This window comes from Odontesthes bonariensis, chromosome 11 (assembly GCF_027942865.1).
Source record: "Odontesthes bonariensis isolate fOdoBon6 chromosome 11, fOdoBon6.hap1, whole genome shotgun sequence".
Taxonomy (NCBI): domain Eukaryota; kingdom Metazoa; phylum Chordata; class Actinopteri; order Atheriniformes; family Atherinopsidae; genus Odontesthes; species Odontesthes bonariensis.
Genome location: NC_134516.1, coordinates 18,262,805 through 18,284,584, shown reverse-complemented (window position 1 = coordinate 18,284,584; position 21,780 = coordinate 18,262,805). Strand labels below are relative to the sequence as shown.

At 43.4% G+C, this 21,780-nt stretch overlaps 1 pseudogene; it reads left to right on the top strand.

Annotated features, from left to right (window-relative positions):
- LOC142391777 (R3H domain-containing protein 1-like) overlaps positions 1-21,660 on the top strand; it is a 48,677-nt pseudogene extending 27,017 nt beyond the window's left edge.
- The last annotated feature ends 120 nt before the right edge of the window (positions 21,661-21,780 follow it).

Below are 21,780 nucleotides of genomic sequence, written 5' to 3'. Positions count from 1 at the left end.
TATCTTCTGTTTTAAAGTCTCTCTTGGAAACTCACGGGCAGATGACACATTCTCTCTCCTCAGGTTCAGAATCGTGCAGCAGCGTCGGGTCCTCGTCCAGCTCGCTGTCCCGTCCCCAGCTGCCTCTCCCGGTTTCAGCCCGATCCCACATCCCCGGCGCACCCTCAATGCACCCCGACTCCAGAGGCCCCGGGCACCCCGAGATGACCAAGAGCGTCCCCTCGCAGCTGCCCGCATCGGCTCCCGACGCCACAAACTTTTACGTGTTGCCGCTAGAAGCCTCAGGGATCCCACCTGGCAGCGTTCTGGTCCATCCTCACACAGGTGGGTGAAACCCCGGCGAGCTTTAATTACATCAAAGTAAAATTTTACAACCTTGGGAGCTTTCTGTTTTCATGAAAATTCATGAGTTTGGGACAGAGCTCCAGCTTGGCCTGGGGCTGCACTCAGTTTGTCAGTCAGACCACAGCTCGCTGATCAAGATGCAGCGAACAGATGGGGGCGATCTGTAAATATGCATCATGGACCGTGCGCACAGTTGTGCACTTTTGATCTGCAAACTGATCCTCAGAAGCTGCCAAGGTTGTTGGTTCCTGTTGACTCGTTCACGTGTTTCCTTTGGTGTTTCCACTCGAATTATTAACACGACGGCTGTTTTTTTTTATTTATTTTTTTTTTATTCGATTTAACAGGCAAGCCGTTCATACATCCTGATGGCAGCGCAGTGTTTTATAACCCGGCTGCTGGCAGGATCACACAGCAGGTGAAAACCCAACCCCAGCCGATCCCCGCTGCGTCACAGCAACAGCCAACCAATCACCTTCACTCCCAGGTTAGTCTTTTTCGTTCAGTTTCCCATCTTTCTCCACCTGGAATCTAACTTTTTCATCATTGAAACTGAACTCATGTGATTGATTGATTGATTTTTATTTTCGAACATGTATAAAAAAGAAAATGTATGTAACTATTTGTACATATAAAAGAAAGAAAAAGAGAAAAAAAAATTCAATCACATAAAGTGAAAATACATAACAAAACACCACACATTGTTTGAAAAAGGAAGACTGTGAAGACTGTAGTGCTTTTCCTAACTTTTTCTTCTACTCACCAACTAATTGGAGTGTTGTAATTGGAGCTGATTTGCTTTAAAGACTAAGCCCCTCCCAGAAATGGGGGAGGGGCTTAGTCTTTTTACCGCCGTCCCTTGTCCAGGCTCATCTTCTATGCCTCTGTCCATCTCTCCTTCCCTTCTCAGCCGATATGTCCTCCTCTCCAGCCGTCCTCTGAGCCTGTCCACAACCCAACGGTTTCTTATCCTCTTCTTCCTCCTCCTCTTCCTCCTTCTCAGTTCCTGCCCATCTATCCTAACCAACAATACACAGTGGTACAGACCTTCTTTCTTCCATTTTATTATTAGTCTTCCTCTCTCTGCTCCATCTCCTGTCAGACTCTGAACCATTTAGAGCTTATTTACGATCTTTACTCGACATGTTTAATATTTACGTCTAATTTTATTGTCCTCGGTCTACTTTTTTCTGGAGAATTTGCTCAGCAAGGTTTCTAAACTTCCCAGATTCGACTATTCTGGCTTTTTTTTTGGTGTAAAGGTGCATCTAAATCCAGAAATGTAGATCATGCATCCGCTTAACCTCATTTTTGACCTGGTTTTAGTGAACGACATGCCTCTGTGGCTAATTATGCCTGCGGAAAGTTCCATTAATATTTAATTCATCACCAGATGTTAGCTCTGAATAATCCATGACTAAAAGCACGACTTTCCCAACATGTCAGAAATGACCTGAACTGGTGAGCGCTGGTGATGCAGATGAGTCATTGATTTAGCATAAAGATCTGTCCCCGGTGGTTTTACTGTATCAAGCTATACTTTTCCCGTGAATATAACACAGAATTGTGTCCGCAGCCTGAGGTCCTCAACGCCCAGTTCAGTCACATGACTCTGGCGCAGCAGCCACCCAATGACAGCGGAGCTTCGGTTCCAGACGGCCGCCACTATCCCTCCGTGTACAGCCACCACCCGTCCCAGGTGATGCTGCAGGGAGCTCCTCCACAGCAGGTGACCAGCTACATGGTGGCAGGGCCATCAGGAGGACACCCAGGGATGCTGCAGGGTCAGCATATCCCGCTCCAAAGCCTGGGCCCCAGCCACACTTATCCCAGCTCCAACCCGGGCCCTGCTGCTTTTCCTGGAGCCGCACTCAACCAGCCGCTTCTCCAGCAACACACGTACATCCAACAGCCTGTCCAACAGGTAGGATCCCTCAGTTTTCCATGGAAAAACACACTGTCGGTCTGTTCCACAGTGTGCGAATCTGTCACCATGAGTCAGACTAACCGTCAGCCCCCAGATGGCACCGCTGATCAAAATCAAATCAAATCAAATTTATTTGTATAGCACATTTCATGTACAAAACCATTCACACTGGAAAAAATGCCCCTCCAAAAATAAGTAAAAAAACAACAAATACAAGACGTTTTTGCTTGAAATAAGCAAAATAATCTGCCAATGGAACTAGTGAAAATCGGCTTGTCAAGATTTCTTGAAATAAGTTTTGATATTTGGGACTTTTGAGATTAAAGTGACCTGGAAATTAGCTTAAAAACTTCTTCAAATGTCACAAAAAAGCTTGTTTCATATGAAATCCAACTCAAAACTGTTTGTTTTCAAGACTTTTTCATTTAACAAGATATTCCAGATGTATTGTCCTCAAACAAGTCCCTATATCTGGCTCCTGATCAGTGCAAAGTGCTTCACATAAAATAAAAGCATTGCAGCAGGGAGTGGAAGAAGCATTAAAAATACATAAAAGAATATAAAGAGAAACAAATAAAATAATTTAAATTAATTTAAATTCAAAGATAGCGTGCAGATTTCATGCATAGACACATGAAAACAGAAATGTCTTTAACCTGGATTTAAAAATGTCTACATTTGGTGAAAGTTTAATCTCCGCTGGCAGTTTGTTCCACTTGTTTGCAGCATAACAGCTAAATGCTGCTTCTCCATGTTTAGTCTGGACTCTGGACTGGACCAGCTGACCTGAGTCCTTGGATCTAAGAGCTCTGCTGGGTTTATATTCTCTGAACATGTCACAGATTGTAAACCATCAGCAGGCTTTTAAAATCTATTCTGTGACTGACTGGAAGCCAGAGTAAAGATTTTAAAGCTGCTGTGATGTGTTCAGATCTCTTAGTCCGGGTTAAAACTCTAGCAGCAGCGTTCTGGATGAGCTGCAGATGTTTAATGCTCTTTTTGGGAAGTCCAGTTAAAAGAGCATTACAGTAATCAAGTCTACTGGAGATGAATGCATGGATGAGTTTCTCCTGGTCTTTTTGGGAGAGGAAACCTTTAATTCTGTTGATGTTTCTGAGATGGTAAAAAGCTGCCTTGGTGACAGCTTTGATGTGGCTGCTGAAAGTCAGATCTGAGTCTATCAACACTCCGAGGTTACGAACCTGGTCAGTGATTGTAAGGTCCCGAGTCTCAAGATATTTACCAACGCTGACCCTCTTCTCTTTGCTCCCAAACAGAATGATCTCAGTTTTCTCATTTAATTGTAGAAAATTCTCTCTCATCCAGGTGTTTACTTCCTCCAGACACTGACACAGTACGTCTGCTGGGCTGCAGTCGCCATGGTGACAGAGACACATAAAGTTGTGTATCGTCTGCATAACACAATCAATGCACCCCAAAGTGATGCACTTGTTTTTCTTTTGTCTCTAGATGTGCTACTGCTCTTCAGCTCACCACCACCACTGCTCCAGCCAGCAGCAGCAGCACTACCGACCTGCCGTCAACCCGCTGTCCTATAACTGCCCTCAGAGCCAAAACCTGCCCCAGCAGCAAGGTACGAGCCCGGCCCTTTAAAGACTTCTGAGATAATTACCGAACATCGTTTCACTTCTGATGTGGCTGTTTGTTTCTTTAGTTGAAAAAGGGTTTTTGAACACAGAAACTAATTATTTCTTTCTCCCACACCACACACTCCAAGGTGCAAACTGCCCCGTGTTTAAACAGTCCCTTTGATTGAGGGTAAATTCAGTTTAAAGCCGCACGCTTGGATACCAAACCGCAGCAGGTTCCTCTTCTTTTCTCCAGTTTTCAGCACCACACCAAATTATTCCCACAAAGCTTTGATACAGTCGCGCAGATCTGAAGACCAATCAAAGGATGTTTTAATGAGTAAGATCCGCTGTCTCCCTCGGTCGGCGTTGTTAAGAGAAAAGCTCAGCCTCGCCGCTTCATCACGAGTCCCACTCAGAGGGCCTTAACTTTTCCACTTTCAGCTCTCAGATAACATTTGTTTGTTGCCATTGTTTCTGTTTCTCCGCAAGGGAGCTTCTGGTGAAGGACGAACACTCCTCCCATCCTCTGCTCAGCGTTTGTTTATTTTTACCGGTTCAAATGTCTCCCCTGGAGTTCTCCACCAGATTATTGTGAGAATGCTTTAAGGCATTCTCACTATGAAGTTCCTGTTTCTCTTTATTATTATTATTCCGCCAGTTTTTGGCACCTAACTACTCCTGCATACTTTCAGCTATTTCAACGATCTTGGTATCAAAACGTTCAGCTATTTCAGCAGATTCCCGCTATCATTTTTGGTGTTTTTAACTTTTACACTTTTTAAGATATTCAACTTTTATTCAAATTTTCCCGTCATTCAAATGAATGGAAACTGATTTCAGTTCTTCCAAATCATCTCCCTCTTTCCAACCTAACTATTTCTGCATGCTTTCAGCTAGAGACACCATTCAAACTTTAAATGGGTCACAAGACATTCAGCTATTACCAATTGTTTCAGCTTTTTCAAACCTTCAGCCAATTTTGAAATATGACAGCTTCAAAAACATGAACATTTTGCTCCTTCTTGATTTTTATGAATGAGTACACAGTTGAGTGCGTGCTGATAAGTTTAACATTTTTCAGTTTTTTCAAACAATTTCCTCCAACTTTCTCATACAGAGAAACAAATTATACCTTAAAATGTAGGAAAATGGTCCTCTTTTGCGCTCCAATGTTAAGTTTGGTAGTACACAAAAATCACAAAATCCCTTCAACCAATACCTTAGCAACAGTTTTTACTGCAAAAATTGAACTGTTTTCAGCTTTTTTAGCAAGGTCAGCTATCCCCATTCAGCTCATAAGCATTCTCACTGCTGTTTCGCAGGAACAGCTCTTTCTAGTTTCTTTCAGTTTCTTTCCTCCTTCACCACAGGAGTTGAGCTTGTTGGCTCCTGCTCGCTCTTTCTAACATGGCGCACACACACCTTACCGATGGCATGTCACCACGGTTGTGACTTGTACTCGCGCACTATGTCTCTCTAAGTGGCTGCGGCACTATTCTGTCATCTGTACGCTGCAAATGTGGCTTCCCTGCTGGGGAACCAGGGAATAGGCAGCGGACAAATGGAGCTGACCTACAAAGGCAAAGAACGGCAATTATTTCTCAGGGAAACGGGCAAAAAAAAAAAAGGCTGCAGAGCCTCATTTCCCCTGTTTTTACATTAATTAAAGAAAGACCATGCAAAGGTGAAGATAATGCAGCGCGTGTCGCGCTCGTGATAAATAGATTATCCGTGGTAATTCTCAGATGGCGCCGTTCGGGCCCGCGGAGCAGCTTGTTTCTGCTCGCTTGCATCAGTCGCCTCCTCCCGAGAAGCTTTTTTTTTTTTTATCACCTTTCAGACCATATTAAAGCTTTTATAGAGTTCAGCATGAAACCAGAACTTCTCTGATTTCTGCCTACAGTGAGACGGTTTGCTGCTAATGCTCATGCAAACTAACCATCACTGATACAAAAGTGAGAGAAATGCTGTAGATCCTTAAAGGTGCCGGCAGTTTTCAGATTATACGTGCAAAGGTAGTGGAAGGTGAGGCGAAATCATCCGACACGGGCAGTAAGTTAAGATGCTTTTTAGTTTTATCCCCACAAATGTGACTGAGATATGTGATACTGTACTGATATGTAGCCAGACTCAGTCTGCAGTAATGGATCTCCAGTCCTTTTATTTGCAGCCTGTCACAGAGACACATCATTTGTTCCCATTTCTTTAGCTTCATCTGTGAAAAACAGCAAAGATAACACAGTCTGACAGACAGAAAACAGGATTTCTGCAGCAACAAGGTGATTCCCAAAGAGCTGTTAGCTGAAAACTTGGCATATCTCAGCATGGTGTGCAGTGTGTCCTTAAAACATTTGAGGAAACTGGACCAGTGGAGGACAGAAGAAGAAGTGTCAGGCCTAAAGAACTATCTACAGCAGATGAACAGGATCTGAAAGTGATGTCCTTAAGAAAGAGGAAAAAATCCAGCAAAGCCCTGACACAGGAGCTGAGAGATGCATCTGGACCTTCAGCTGATCCATCTGCTGTTGGCCCAAGCCTCATCAGAAATGGGCTCCATGGAAGGGTGGCTGTCAGGAAGCCGTTCTCACAGCAGTTCCAGCACGATTTCACAAAGTTTCCCTGTTTAGCTGTAGGTTTTCGGTGCCTGAGAGGCGGGATGCGGGGCCGGGACGCTGTCTGAGAGGCCTCTATGAATCTCACAGTGAACCGGTCTCTTTTTCAGCCCCTCACTTCTCACCTGCAGGAGGACGGTCAAACCTTCCCCGTGTGCAGCTGATCAGAGATGAATGATGGAGTTTGTATTGAAGGCAAAGGCTCGGTTGGTCATTATTTGGGTCTGAAGGAAGCGGACGCTTCCCTCCTCTGCCGCCTGCAGGGATGGAATAATACAGAGTGCGTTTGATACGATGGTCATTTCATGCTTGGTTAGTGAGTGAAGGTGGGAGGAGAGGATGGATAAAAATAGTCCTGCCTGTCCGTTTCCTTGTGGAGCTCTTTCATTGTCTCGTTGTACTTTTCTCCCAGAGCGGCAGACTGTAAAGACACCTTCACAAAAGGACGTCCTCTCCTTTTGTCACTTCCATTACCGTGTGTGTGTGTGTGTGTGTGTGTGTGTGTGTGTGTGTGTGTGTCACCAGGGAGAGTATTTTCAAATGTCTCTTTTTGTCACCTTGACATTTAAGTGTCTGATTTACCCCCCCTGCCTCCGGTAAGGAAAGCCACCGCCATTTTAGACCCCGCGTGTGACTTTGCATCGACTTCTGTGCGTCGCCGTCTTCGATGGGTTTTTAATAAGTGCCTTTTTGAAATGAGACGTCTCGTGGCAGTGAAAGTTTTCTTCTTTTCGTCCCTGTGGAGGATCGACTCGGCTGCTCAGATTGCAGGTTCAGGCTGAATCAGATATATTGACTTTCTCATTTATTCCAAACATGCTCAGCTCACTGAGCCTCTCTTCTCACCCGACTGCGTCCTCGCTTGTTCTTTGTTGGCTTTTATTGAGTAAATATCCATTTAGACTCGATAAAACCACCACCAATTTTCTGTAAGAATGCTGATTATTATTACTGGAAGTGTTCTTTTTATTATGATAATCACCATGTTGGTCTGTTTTCATTCGGTCACGGTGTCGTGCCTTTCTCCTTTTGCCTCAGTACACCCAGCCGTGATGCCAAACCCAGCGTCCAGCTACCAGACTGTAGTGGGCGTGCAGCCAACATCCAGCCTCGCTCTCACTGGCAACCAGCAAAGCAATATGGCCAACCAGATGCAAGGCATGATGGTCCAGTACCCTCCAATGCAGTCGTATCAGGTACTTCCACGATCAAATGCCTCTATGAGCGTCAGATTAACAAAGCTGCATCCGGTTTTTGCTTTTGATTAAATGCGTTGAGCTCGAGGTCATCGTTGTTCTCAAAGGAAGCTTTTTATTCACACAGAAGGCAATGCAACACTGGACAAAATCAAAGTCTTCCCAAGTATATTTGTCTCATTTCTAGTCCAAATATCTCATTACACTTAATATAAGACACAACTGCCTAACAAGTACTATTTCAGCCAGATATAGGGACTTGTTTGAAGACGATACATCTTGAATATCTTGTTAAATGAAAACGTTTTGAGTTGGATTTCACATGAAACAAGCTTTTTTTTACATTTGAAGAGGTTTTTAAGCTAATTTCCAGGTCACTTTTTATCTCAAAAGTCCTAAATATCACATCTTATTTCAAGAAATCTTGACAAGCCGATTTTCAATAGTTCCATTGGCAGATTTATTGTTTATTTCAAGCCAAAACATCTTGTATTTGCAGTTTTGGTTTTTTTTTAACATATTTTTGGAGGGGCATTTGTTCCATTGAAGGCAAGTTTATTTGTACACCACAATTCAACTACAAGGCGATTCAAAGTGATTTACAGATACATTAAAATAAAAAGCATGATTTAAATTTTAAACAAAAAAAGAAAGAAATAAGAACAATAGATAAAATCAGGAGTTAACATGTGATTAAGTTTTGAAACTCAAGCTTCAGATTTGGAGCTTTATTCAGCTGAAAATAGGTGTGTCTTAAACACACTGAGTGTTTCAGCTGATCTGAGGCTTTCTGGGAGTTTGTTCCAGACATGTGGAGCATAGAAGCTGAATGCAGCTCCTCCATGTCTGGTTCTGACTCTGGGAACTGATAGAAGACCGGATCCAGATGAGCTGAGGGGCCTGGGAGGTTCATACTGGGTCAGGAGGTCGCTGATGTATTTCAGAGCTTTATAGAGCAGCATCAGAACTTTAAAGTCTGTCCTCTGTACTTGATGTGTTGTTTGATTAGAGGTCCAGAAGTGTGTCGGTCCCCGAAGCGAAGCCTGATTGGTGTTTCCTCCCCTTCCTGCAGCAGGTTTCTGTTCCGCAGCAGACGTACCAGCAGCCAGTGTTGGTGTCCTGCCAGCCGGGACAGGGCGCAGTGGCTGTCGCTGGCGTGCAGCCCTGCTACAATCTGCTCCCCCCCAACCAGCACACCACCATGAGGTACCACTCCACCACATGTTCTTTGATGTAGCGTGTTGTTCTTCCCGAGCTCTGCCGTTGGTTTTAGTATTCAGAACCGCTACTGAGAGACCAGATGTTTATTGAATAACGGGCTGAGAAATGGCCCTCAGCCTGCCAGAGAAGAAACTCTTTTGTCTTTACGCTGAAATCCAATTAGGACTTTCTAATTTCAGTCGTGTTTAATATTTGTGTAAAAAGTGCCACTATTATCCAGACCGTTTCCTACGTAATTAAGACGATTATGGCCCGGCCCAGTTTGGATTAATGAGGCTCGGTTGCAGAATAAATCGGGGTGTGTTCCATTTATTTCGCTGTGTTTCCTTCTCAGTTTAACACACTTGGACCGGCGTGTCCGTACATGTGTACAGTTGTTGTGGAAGCCTGTAAATAACAGAATTAGGACCCTTTTGTGTCCATTCATATTTATCAAACACGAGCAATTATAACCCAGAAAATAAAATTTAAGAAAAATGAACAGAGAATTAATAAGTGTATTCTCCTTTTTTTTTTTTTTTTTTTTTCAACCAAAAACATGTTTATGCTAATTCTCTACTTAATATTGAAGTCCTTTTTAATGCATATATATTTTAAACACTGCTCCCGTCTGTTCGACGTGTTTATCTGATTAAAAAATGACACCAAACGGAACATCTGGACTGTTATGGGCCGACTTTGTACCGTTTCCAGATCCAGCGTCGCGCTTCATGTTTTGAGTCTTTTTGGCGCATTAGAAAATGTTCATTTGTGCTTTAATACTGGAGTAATTGCTTTGACAAAACATTTCAGCTTATGTTTATATTTCTTTTATTGTCGGCGTTGACATATTTGCTCCCAAAAACCTGTTTCCGAGTCGTTTTTCTCCCTGCTGGAAGTGCCTCTTATTCGTGGAGCTAACAGGTCTGATGAGTGGATCCCCAGAGCACCTGAGCGCTCGGGCCATCTTTGTTCAAAATGAGGGGGAAAAATGAAGGTATTCGCAGTTTTTCTGGAAAACTGTGTCTGTGTGCGGCTGATGAATGCCGACTCAAAGAGCTTGAGCCGTTTCCCCGTCATTACTCTGCTGCTGAGGAGTAGTGTGGAGCGCCTCTCATTATAGCTGATTGATAGAACTAGTTCACAGAAAGCAAAACATGTAATTAGTTTCTACCTCCACAGACCCAATCAATCTGGATAGTGGTGAGTGGAGCGCTGCAGGGACTGTTGTGCAGGCTCCTGACAAACACATCACCTGCAGGAGAACAATACGAAGACACACACATGAGCGGAGAGGTCCCTTTCTCACTGTCCCAGCTGCAGAATGGGGTTGCTTTAGTAGGCCAGCCGCTGTGCAGATGATTTATGCAGCAGCAGCACGGACGGCTCGGCCTGCTCCCACGAGGGCCGACTGTCCACCTGCAGCCCGATTTTTCACCAGCTGACACGAGTCCCTGCAGGCGGGTTCCTCACCGAGCGGGGAGCCTCGTTTCCAGATGGGCTTAGAGTTCAATTTCAGATTTGATAGCAAACTGCAGCGCTAAGATCTCACAGATCCTGAAGATGTACCAGCATCCTCTCAGATGAAAGCGTTTTTAGGGACAGAGCAGTTTCATGTAATGTATCTGTAAGGATTCTTCTGTCTTCTTATTATTTTTTGCAAAAGGTGCTCGAAAACTCTTGAAATTTTGCGAGCGCCACCTGCCAGTAGACGACATGAAAGAATCTAAACTTTATATTTTTGGGAGTCGCTCATTGGCTCTGTAGCGCCCCCTACGATGCTTAAAAATGGGCCGCGCATTGGGGTTAGTTTCACGTGGGACGACGAAATTCGGTACACTCATTCATCATGGAGAGACACACAAAAAAGTCTCACATCCACAGGAAGGCGGCCATTTTGGATGGAAAGTGCGTTTTCGTGCCATTTTTGACCGATTCCACGCCTTGCATATGATCGAACTCGTCCTACAGATTTAATGCTACAGACTTCAAACTTGGCCAGGTTACTCTTAAGCTATGGGGGAAAATAAATATTGAGAAACTTTTCCAAACTCTGAACAGTGTGGGCGTGGCCAGGCGGTGAAAATCGTGTGATGGCGTTTGTGATGATGATAAGGCTTTCAATTCACAAAGTCATGAAACTTGGCACACACGTCCACCCTGACGACCTCGTACGAATGTAAAGGGTATCGTGTGTGGGCGGAGCAAAGCGGCTCAGTGGCGCCCCCTAGAAATGTTCAAAAACCCCTCCGCATTGGGGTTATTATGTGCTCGTATGTACGCAGAGGGTATCGTGCGTGTGGGTGGAGCTGCGCGACTACGACGTCCAGCGCATGCCCAACGTGCGCACATCCAAGGTGCGCACATCCAACGTGCGCACATCTTGGTCCCGCATACTGCAGCTTTCTAGTTTTTGGGTTGTTTTTTTTTTTTTTGCCACATTATTTTTATTTTCAGTTTTTAACACTTTTACATACAGCCTTTACATTTGTGTATCTTCATTCAGCTTCCATACAAAAAGTTGCTGCATTTGTTTAAAGACCAGTAAAAGTAAAACAAAACATTCAAAACAAGGATGCTCGTCCTGTTATTTATTTATTTTTTTAACTTTTTATTTTCCGTTAACCATTTGTAGAAACATATACACAACTCACTCTTTGTCCCGTTTCACATTTTACATCTTATTACTATCATATTTACACAGACCATTTTAACCTACCGTAAATATACCGGCTGTCTATTCCGACTAACACAAGTCCTCGATATAGGCAAAAGTAAACAAGAATATATTTCTCACAAATATCCATTGACCTCACTCAGAGATTATGGTTATCTTTTACAACATCTATGACCGCATTAATTACAGTGTAAGGAACAACAGTGAACATCGGAAAACTAAAAACTAAGGTAATAAAGATACATAACACCAACTAAACTCAAACTCCTGTTAACCAAGGTGATAATCTATATACAAACAAGTATTATTAATAAATGCAAAATGAGACAAAGGTCAGGATCTGCATTGCCCACAAAGATTAGCCATCCATTTCTTCATCTATTAAATCCAAGTCCTTAATGCAGCTAATGAAAGGGCTCCACATGTCTTCAATTATTGGCCGTTTAGCCTTTAATATGTAAGTTATTCTCTCTAATGGAAGGCTTGCTAACATCTGTCTTATCCATTGGGGAGTACTCGGTCTACAGATCTTTTTCCACAATAATGCAACACGTTTCTTGGCATAAAGCAAGCTGAGGTCTATAAATGCCCGCTCATTCCTACTATAGTTATGTTTCTCTGGGTATATGCTCAACAAAAAGAGTTTAGGGTCCAATACGATTTGTTTTGAAATAATCTTCTCGACTATAACTCTTACCTCTTCCCATAATGTTTTAATCTTTCTGCATTGCCAAATGCAGTGAAATGGAGTTCCTCTGGATTCCACACCAGATGAAAGCGTTTTGGTTTATTTTCTGTCTTCCTTTACAGTTCGACTGTAAGTTTCCTGCCCGCCCAGATGATGGAGCAGCTCCAGTTTTCTCAGACGCCGTCCCCCTGCGTCTCCCAGCAGCACCCGGGCCAGCAGTACGCAGGTACACCTGCACACTCAGCACGCAGGGAAGTGAGAATATTCTGACATCAGCCGCCCTGAGATCCCCCATCACTGCCAGCGCCCTGACGTTTTTTATTTTTCCTCATCTCTCAGTGCCAATAACTGCAGAATGCATTCCTCTGCGCTCCGTAATGAAATAATCTTCCCCGGGCTTACTTTTCCTTTTGTATGTGCGTCTACCCGTGATTAGATTTACACTCCAGGGTTTAAAAATGAAAAAGTGCGAGGCAGGCCGGGGATCTCTGGAGGGTGGATCAGCACCAGCGGCTCTTCAACTTAAAATGGCGGTTTGGTCGACCGCTACAAATGTTATCCTGATGTCCGGTAGGTCGAAATGCAGATTTGCTGCAGTGAAAAACTGTTAAAGCAAGAAATCCCTCAACAGACGACACTGTTGGCTCTGATTTGGCTGCATTAACACATTATCTCATGGTTTGATATCAGGATATTTAGCACTGAAGGTAAGAATTTTCACTTTAAGGCGAATTATTCTCCATTATTTATCATGTTTGCATGATATTAACGCCCTTTAACACAGCCGTGGCTGAAACAAAGTGCTGTAAATGCATAAAACACAAGAACAATACAAAAACAACAATATTAAAACAATTAAAACAATAACAGAAACAGAAACAGAGTCTCATGCTGGGTTAAAAGCCAGGGAATAAAAAGGAAAACATTAGGGAACGTTAAAGATGGAAGTAAAAGGTCTGTGCATATAAAATAGATAAGTGCTTGTAGATGTGAACCATGCTGACACTTCATCATTACACAACAAGTAAAACACAACATTTGGAAGCCCGATTTAAGCCGATGAGGCTGGATAAGATATGAAGTCAGCACTGCTCATCCAGATGTGAAGTGACTCGATCTGTTTTCTTTGTTGTTTTGTCAGCAACAAGCTGAGCCCCAGACTGCTTTCATCGTCTCAACGTGTCGCGACTTGTTGGACGAACTGTAGCTAAATTCGATTAAAATGTGTCTTCTGCGATTCCAAACAGCTGCATTTTCTCTGTCCAGCTGAGCTCCAGCTGTCTGTGTGAACCAACAGTCACGGTTTTCACACATCAGTTGTGGCTTATTGATTTAAACCAAAAAAAGGGACATTGTTGTGTGCCCCCCCCCCCCCCCCCCCCCCTCACATCAACCAAAGGGAGGCAGCTTGGGTACGACTTTCAGCCCATTTTAGCCTCTGTTGCCACCTTCCCTGTAAAAGGTGATTTAATCAGACGTTTGTAAAATCAGTGTTATAAATCAGGTTAATGTTTTAATTGTTTCCTTTCTTATTTCTTAATAACCGTGCTGTCCGTTAATAGAGAAACATCAATAAGAACGGCTTTCTGAGGAATTCAGGGAGGATTTCTTCCTCAGACTCTATTCGTTAAGGAAGCTTTGGTGTTTGTGGCTCGATGTTTCATATCTTCTGTAAGTCTGTGGAGGAGAAAACAATCTGTTCATTCATTTATTTATTTATTTATTTATTTATTTATTTATTTATTTGATTAGGACAATGCACATTAATCAACATATCAGCAGAGCGTCAATGTAAATATGCCAGAATTAGCACAGTTGCTAAATTTCATCCGTTGTCCTAAGGCAGGTATCATAAAAAAAAAAATATTTAAATTAAAAAAAAACATACAGACAATACACCATGACAAATGGATATAACATGCAGAAATCTGACAAAAAAAAAACACTAATTCACATCAAAGTTAAGAATTCATACACAAAATGGAAAAGACGGAGGGGTTACCAATGAGAGCAGGTCTGGGTTGTTTTCAACCACTGTTTAAGGGTCTTTTTAAAGGTGGTGTAATTCTCACAGTTTCTAACATGAGTTGGCAGTGTGTTCCAAGACTGTGTTCCTCTGATGGACTTCACCATTTGGCCAAATTTAGTCCTGCGCCACTGTACATCACAGTCTCCTCTAGTCTGTGCTCTGGTGTTTACTTTAGAGGATTTTGTTCAAGCAGCAGAGCCAGACTCAAAGAGACTTAAACTGATAAATAAAGCAGGGAAAAGCTGCTCAACATATTGGACAATACTGCAAACCCTCCATAAAACATGGTAACGAATCACTTCAGGTGTGTTCAGTCAGAGGCTTCCTCAGCCCCCGCTGCTATAAGGCTGATACAGAAGGTCATTCCTGCTTCTAAATGTAAAGTGCACACACTCGGTGTTCTGAGCTGCTCATTTCAGTGTTACGTATGTAAATATTTATGTTGCATGAAGTCATGTCGCCGACACTTTTATCCAAAGCAACTCACAACATGGAGTCTTCTTGATGTAGAACAGGTACAGAACGCAGGTGCGTTGTGGTTGTAGAGGAGGTGGATGATGGCACTTTGCTCATTTCAACGTATACGCTGTATGACGCCACTGTGACTATATCAGGGATGGACATGTATACATATAGTTTGTTTTATCTTTAATGTTTCCAACAATTTATGATACAAATTGGGGGGGGGGACTGACGGTGAAGATGCAGCCCGACTGCACCACCGTCGTGCAACACATTTTTCTCTGAATGTCACATCGGTTAACATATATGTAACGTATACAAAGTTTTCCACCAGAAACGTCCGACATAAACAGCCGTGATGCAGTAATTTTTGTGCGTTTTGTGGCTTCTTGCTCAGTTTTTGATAAACGACTCGTCACCGCCCCCTTGTGGACAGTTTCCGCTGCAGAATAAATGATTGAATTAATTCTGTTTCTTCTTTTTTTTTTTTTTTTTTTTTTTTGTTCGTTAGCAGCTGATGTAGAAAGTAAAGCTTAAACCTGAAAAACTGGACTTTAACTCTTTAACTCTATCATCTTTTTCCCGTTTATCTCCCGTCTTTAGTCGTTGAATCGCCGTCCAGAGGCCTTGGTGTGGCAGTCTCCTCACTAATGACCTTTATTATTCATGTCTGATTATTACGGGAGTGCAGCGAAGGGAGCCATCACTTTCAGCCCGTCAGTAATGAGGTCAGATGAAGGTCTCGCTGCGACCTCGCCTACAGCGTGACCAGTAAACACTTTTAATTGGCGAGACTGCGACTGGGAATAATCAGCAGATTAAGTCCAAATATCCGTCGTCCTTGTAACTGTTGTACGGAATTATTTCGTAAATCATCTGTGGCGCCAGCTGAGCAAAGTTGACTAAATGACTTCCTCCTCGTGAGAGCCCAGAGTAAACAACTATTAATTAAATGGAAATTTTATATTATGTTTTGAGTTTGTGAGCTTGTTCGTGAGCCGCGTTCATGTGTAATGAGATAATTGGGTCTCCTGGATCATGGCAAGAGATTCGGGAGGAAAAAAAAGAGTTATTTCTGCTACCGAGGCATCATTATCAAGACACTTAAGAGCCACTTTCTCTGCAGCAAGCTGTGAGCGAGCGGTGTTTTCACTGATGAGGTGTGCAGCTGAAGAAAAGTGCTCCAGATGCATTTATTTGGGAACATTAACCGCTTTATCAAATCAAGTTTATTTGTAGCACATTTCATGTTCAAAACAATTCAAAGTGCTTCACATAAAATAAAAGCATTGCAGCAGGGAGTGGAAGAAGCATTAAAAATACATAAAAGAATATAAAGAGAAACAAATAAAATCATTTAAATGAATTTAAAATCAGGCAACAGTCTAGATAAGTTAAAAGATATTTCATGCATAGACACATGAGAACAGAAATGTCTTTAACCTGGATTTAAAAATGTCTCCATTTGGTGAAAGTTTAATCTCCACTGGCAGTTTGTTCCACTTATTTGCAGCATAACAGCTAAATGCTGCTTCTCCATGTTTAGTCTGGACTCTGGACTGGACCAGCTGACCTGAGTCCTTGGATCTAAGAGCTCTGCTGGGTTTATATTCTCTGAACATATCACAGATGTAAACCATCAGCAGGCTTTTAAAATCTATTCTGTGACTGACTGGAAGCCAGAGTAAAGATTTTAAAGCTGCTGTGATGTGTTCAGATCTCTTAGTCCGGGTTAAAACTCCAGCAGCAGCGTTCTGGATGAGCTGCAGATGTTTAATGCTCTTTTTGGGAAGTCCAGTTAAAAGAGCGTTACAGTAATCAAGTCTACTGGAGATGAATGCATGGATGAGTTTCTCCTGGTCTTTTTGGGAGAGGAAACCTTTAATTCTGTTAATGTTTCTGAGATGGTAAAAAGCTGCCTTGGTGACAGCTTTGATGCTGAAAGTCAGATCTGAGTCTATCAACACCTTTAACCCTTGTCCTATGGGTCAAAAATGACCCGCCGCCCCAAAGCCCCAAAATCAAGCAACTCAATTGAATTTTAAATCCAAAATCTATTTTGTATGATGAAACCACCTGTTATTTCTCTATTCAACTCAATTCAATACATTTTTTATCATGTATTTTTTTTTACACAATACAAAAAGACAATCACCAGTTTTCAGGATTACACTTTTTTTTTCTTTTTTTTTTACCACAAACCATCTGTCAGTTGGACCAACAGTTTTCTTGTTTTCTCAGTTTTCTTTTACATAATAAAGGTTTATTATTGCTATTTTATAAATGTGAAGTAATTACTTAATTAATTAATTATATTGAAAGGGAAAAAAACAGTGAACTTTTTTCTGGTGTTTAAATGTTTTTATAATTCACGGGTCAAAAATGGAAACATAAACAAAAATAAGGTATGACTTTTTCTAATGATGGGGTCCCTTTAGGAACAGTCATACAATTTCAAGTTGGAAAAACATAGTTTAGGGTGTTTTTTTTCTACAGCTAAATATGGTAGTGGGTCACTTTTGACCCCCAAGACAACAGGAGGGTTAAATAGGAAAGAAACACCAACATTTTGTGTCTACCTGGTCTGCTCTGGTCAACATTAACGGCCGGTAACCTGTGTGCGTGCAGGGCTGCTCCAGCCCGGCGGCGGCATGGTGATGCTGCAGATGACGACGCCGCCCTGCCAGCAGCTCCGCGCCCCCTCGCCCTCTCAGAGGAAACAGCCCGGCCACAAACACTCGGGCCCCGAGCAGCAGCGCGGGGGCCGCCGGCCCACCGAGCTGGCCCCGCCCCCGGACAACTCCCAGGTACAAACACTGCCCGAGAAACGCCCTCGTCGTATCCTGCGTGCGTCCATCCGTCCTGGTTTTGACATTTAATTAGCTGGGCCCGTTTTGGACTCCACAGCAGCAACTTCTAAGTGGTTTTGAAATGTGAACGCGTGTGTGTGGCCACCGTTTGGCTCTTAAGAAAAGTTAAGACGGTCACAAGAAAGCAATTTAAAAGCTAATTTGGTTTGCTCGCGTTAGTCTGACAGTGATTTCAGGAGTGTCGCCTGGAGCCAGACTCGGCCTTCCCGCCGTTTCAGGCAGGTTAAACGTCGGCGTAAATAGACTCTGCAAATGAAGCCGGCACTGGTGAAACCTACAAATGAGAAGAAAATAGTCCTTAGCGTCGGGGCGTAATGGTACATTAGTGGGACTAATGTGGGCGGGACGGCACATTAAAGACTTGAACAGCAGAATTACTTTGTGAAGTGAGTCGGTTTTTTTTTTTTTTTTTTTTTTTTTTTTTTAATGAAATTGTTTGTGTTCCTCCCCGTTTGCTCTCTCTACCCTGTCGGCGTGTTGCGTGTAGAGCAGCCTGCCTTCGTCTCCGGCGCTCACTCCCTCGCCGTGCCTGCCGCCCAGCATCAAGGGCCTCCCGTCAGGCCTGGCGCCCATGCCCGTCCTGCCCCACCACCCGCAGCTCCCTACAGCTTTCTGCCACAGTGGACCAGGTGGGACAAGGATCTCTAACTCACAGATCTCCAGCTTCTGGTTTCTGTGAGAATAAATGTTCCAACTCTGTGTTGTGGTTGTGTCCAGGTGAGGCGCACTTCTCTCTCCTGGGCCAGCCTCTGCAGTACAAACCCTCCATCAGACCTCCGCTGATCCACGCTGCACACATGGTGACCAAACACCAGGTACGTGCACCTCACAGCTGTTCGGTCCTCCTGAGAGGTCGTCTCCTGCTGAATCCGTCCCGTGTCTCCGCAGGGTCCTCTGGGAGTTTGGCGAGGCGGTCACGGGAGGAAGGCCAGCAGGAAACCTTTGTCTTCAGATCTCAGTGTAGGTAAAGCAGCTGAAGGTCTTTGTGGACCTCCATCTGACCACGATTTAACTGCAACTTTTATATAAAAATTCAGGCGAGCGGCGTCCATTTCTGGCTTTAAGCTCAATTCATTTTTATTTATTGTAGGAGCTATTTGTTATTTTGTATATTTGGCTCACTTATTATTTAGTTATCTTTTGGGGGTTTAGTTTGGGGAAATACACCTTTTTTTTGGTTGTTTATGATATTTAGTATTGTTAATTTGGGTATTTAATTCTGCTTTTATTTTGAAAGCACGGGTTAGCTGGGGCGCACTGGGAGAGTTTATTTAGATGAGCAGGCACCTGGGAGGGCAAATAGTTTTTTACCAGGGCAAGAGAGGCGGCAAAGGCCCATTGTTCTTTGTTTGTTTGCTTGTGTTTGGAGAAATAAACCTAAAGAATCCTAATTTTTTTGCCTGGACAATGGACTCAATTTACCTGCGTAAATTCACTCCGCAGGTGTCTCAGTGGCCGTTTGATTTCATTTAGTTTATTATGGTTTTGACATTTTTTTAGTTTTGCTTATTGACACAAAGGGACGAAGAGCCACTACACTTATATAGCGCCAAATTGCAGCTCGAGTGAACCAACGTAACCTTTTCATCATCAGATTATTGCGGTGCTCCGTACTCGTGGAAAAAAGCATCTGTTTGGGGAATGTAAGCAGAATAAATTCCAGACGAGGCAGAATTCACACCTGGCAGTGGAACCTGCAGCCCCGGCAGTATTGTGCCGACAGAAATGTGCTGATTATTCCAAGCATCGCTCCGGATTTCTTCATTATTCAGGCGCTCGTGTCAACGATTCCACCAGGACGCCCTGCAGGGAGGGGCTCACGTGCAGCCGCTTTCTTTAGAGAAACTCAGATGTAGCAGCAAAGGGAGACTTCTCCATCCGTGGTGAGGTTTGACCAAAGCTTTTAAAGCAAATGTAAAACAGCCAAGAAGACACTCTAAATGACCACAATTAAACACAAGATGACAACAAAAACACCCACGTAGATAACTGGGGGAACAATAAAGAGACAATAACAACCAACGTGAGATGTAAAACAGCCACTGGCACTGATCAAAATGACTAAAAAGAGACAAAAGAAGGCTTCTGAGGTGGATATTTCCACCTCGAGGATCACCATCTTGTCTGAATGGTAGTCAGACGCCAACAAAATATAACAAGAATCTCAACATAGTTTGATCCAGAAAGCGAAATATGAACTAATCTGTCAGTTTAGATTCTGTTATGTAATCAGCTGGAGACGTTTTTTGGTATTTCATCCTCGTGTTTCCCCCTTAAGACATAAAATAAGTGCTTTAACTAATAATCAGCGTCTGAATTAACTGAATTATGTCTGCCCTTTGAGGGGCTTCCAGACCTCGGGTCATCTTAAAAGGGATTTTAAGGCTTCTTTTCTGTATTGTTTTCCATTTAATTTTCCATAAATGGCTCCAAACTGACGTATTTAAGGGCCTTCCCACTGTTGGTTCTCTAATTCTTAGAGATATTTTCTACTTCGCGCTTTATTTGGTCCCCATGGGAACCATTTATACGCCGTTCTGTATGTGTGGGAGAAATATAAGGGGAGCGTTTATTTAAAGGAGATGCTGCTTGGGTCGAGCTGATGGGGGGCTTTAGTCTGACCTGGCAGGTGATGTTAGACTGATGGAGGATGAGGAGAGTTGGGCTAACAACTGGACGTTTAGAGAAACTCAGATGTAGCAGCAAAGTGAGACTTTTCCATCCGTGGTGAGGTTTGACCGAAGCTTTTAAAGCTGACGGCAGCGGTTTATCTCAGCCTCCCGATGGTGCAGGTCTGATTCGGTTGTTTTATTTACCGGCTGTGTGTCTGTCTCTGTCTGCAGTGAGCAGTCAGGTCCTGGACGCCACACATCCTCCGGAGGGGATCGGCTGCACTGACTCCCACCGGCTCCTGGCAGAGCTCTGCAGAGGGGGCGGATCCATCCAGCGGCTGTGGGACCCTCGGCCCCAGAGACGCTCCCGGCGGACACCTGGCCTCATCACACCCCATCTTTGCCACGCTCCCCTCCAGACACACCACCCACAGCGGGCCCCGGGCCCCCTTTAAACTCAGAACTAGCAGCAGACACAAAGGGGAGCTGTGCGACCGGAAGGAGGCCGGCTCATAGCTGCTAAGATCATCTGGAACGCACCACCTGCCTCTGCTGCCTCAGTCTGGACCGTCTCCCAGATTCTGTCCAAATCAAAGTATCAAACGTTTGAAGAATGAATGTTCGACTTTTATTTTGTTCTAGTTCATTTTATCTTTTGTTTTTTTTTGTTTTTTTTTTTTGTCCTGGCCAACAGGTCTGTGTAGAGGGGAAGCTGGGCAGCTCAACTCAAACCTACAAACCTTCAAACCTTTTCTGTTCCAGCATTATAAGTGTGGAAGGCTTCAGGATTTCTTTGACATATTTGCGTCTCCACTGTGGTTTAAAGCGGTTGCCGGTGTGGGAGCGCACCGCATCGACACAAATCACCCCCACACAACACAACACAACACAACACACTTGTTTCTGGTTCAGCACGTTTTTTTGCCCTCATTTGCAAATTAAAACACATAATTGCCTTTCAGTTGAGCTTTCATATCAAAGTGTTTTGGGTTCCGTTACTCTTCTGAAGACGTCCATCAGCCGGATCACAGGCTCATGAAACTGTTCATCTCACACAACAAACGACACGCTGCAGCAGCACTTGTACTATGTGAGCCTGTACAATAACAAACACTGAATGAATAATGGATATACTACCTGAATTATTTAAAGTCACCGTTGAACACAGTGAATGTTGCATTTGCACTGAAATGATGATCAAGATGGAGATTTGATTGGTATCAGACAGGGCCTGGATTTTCTTTTATTATTACCCCTCATACCTGTTTGTTGCACTCGGCCAGGCCACTTTGTTTTATATATTAAATTAAAAATGTTTATATGCACAAGAAAAATGCAATTGAGTCTGTTACTCGTGTCTTCGTTTGTTTGTTCGGACTTCTGTGGGGCTTTTCCTCCCTCTTTGTTTCGTTTTGTTCTTTGTTTAAACCTAATAAATGTTTGCACCACACGTTGTTGACAAGTTTTTCCCAGAGCAAAAAAAAGATGAGCCGTTAGCATCGAGACATTTTACTGGAGCAAGATGTACCGCAGAGGTGTTTGCTCTGGTTGTTGAATGAAACATTTTTGG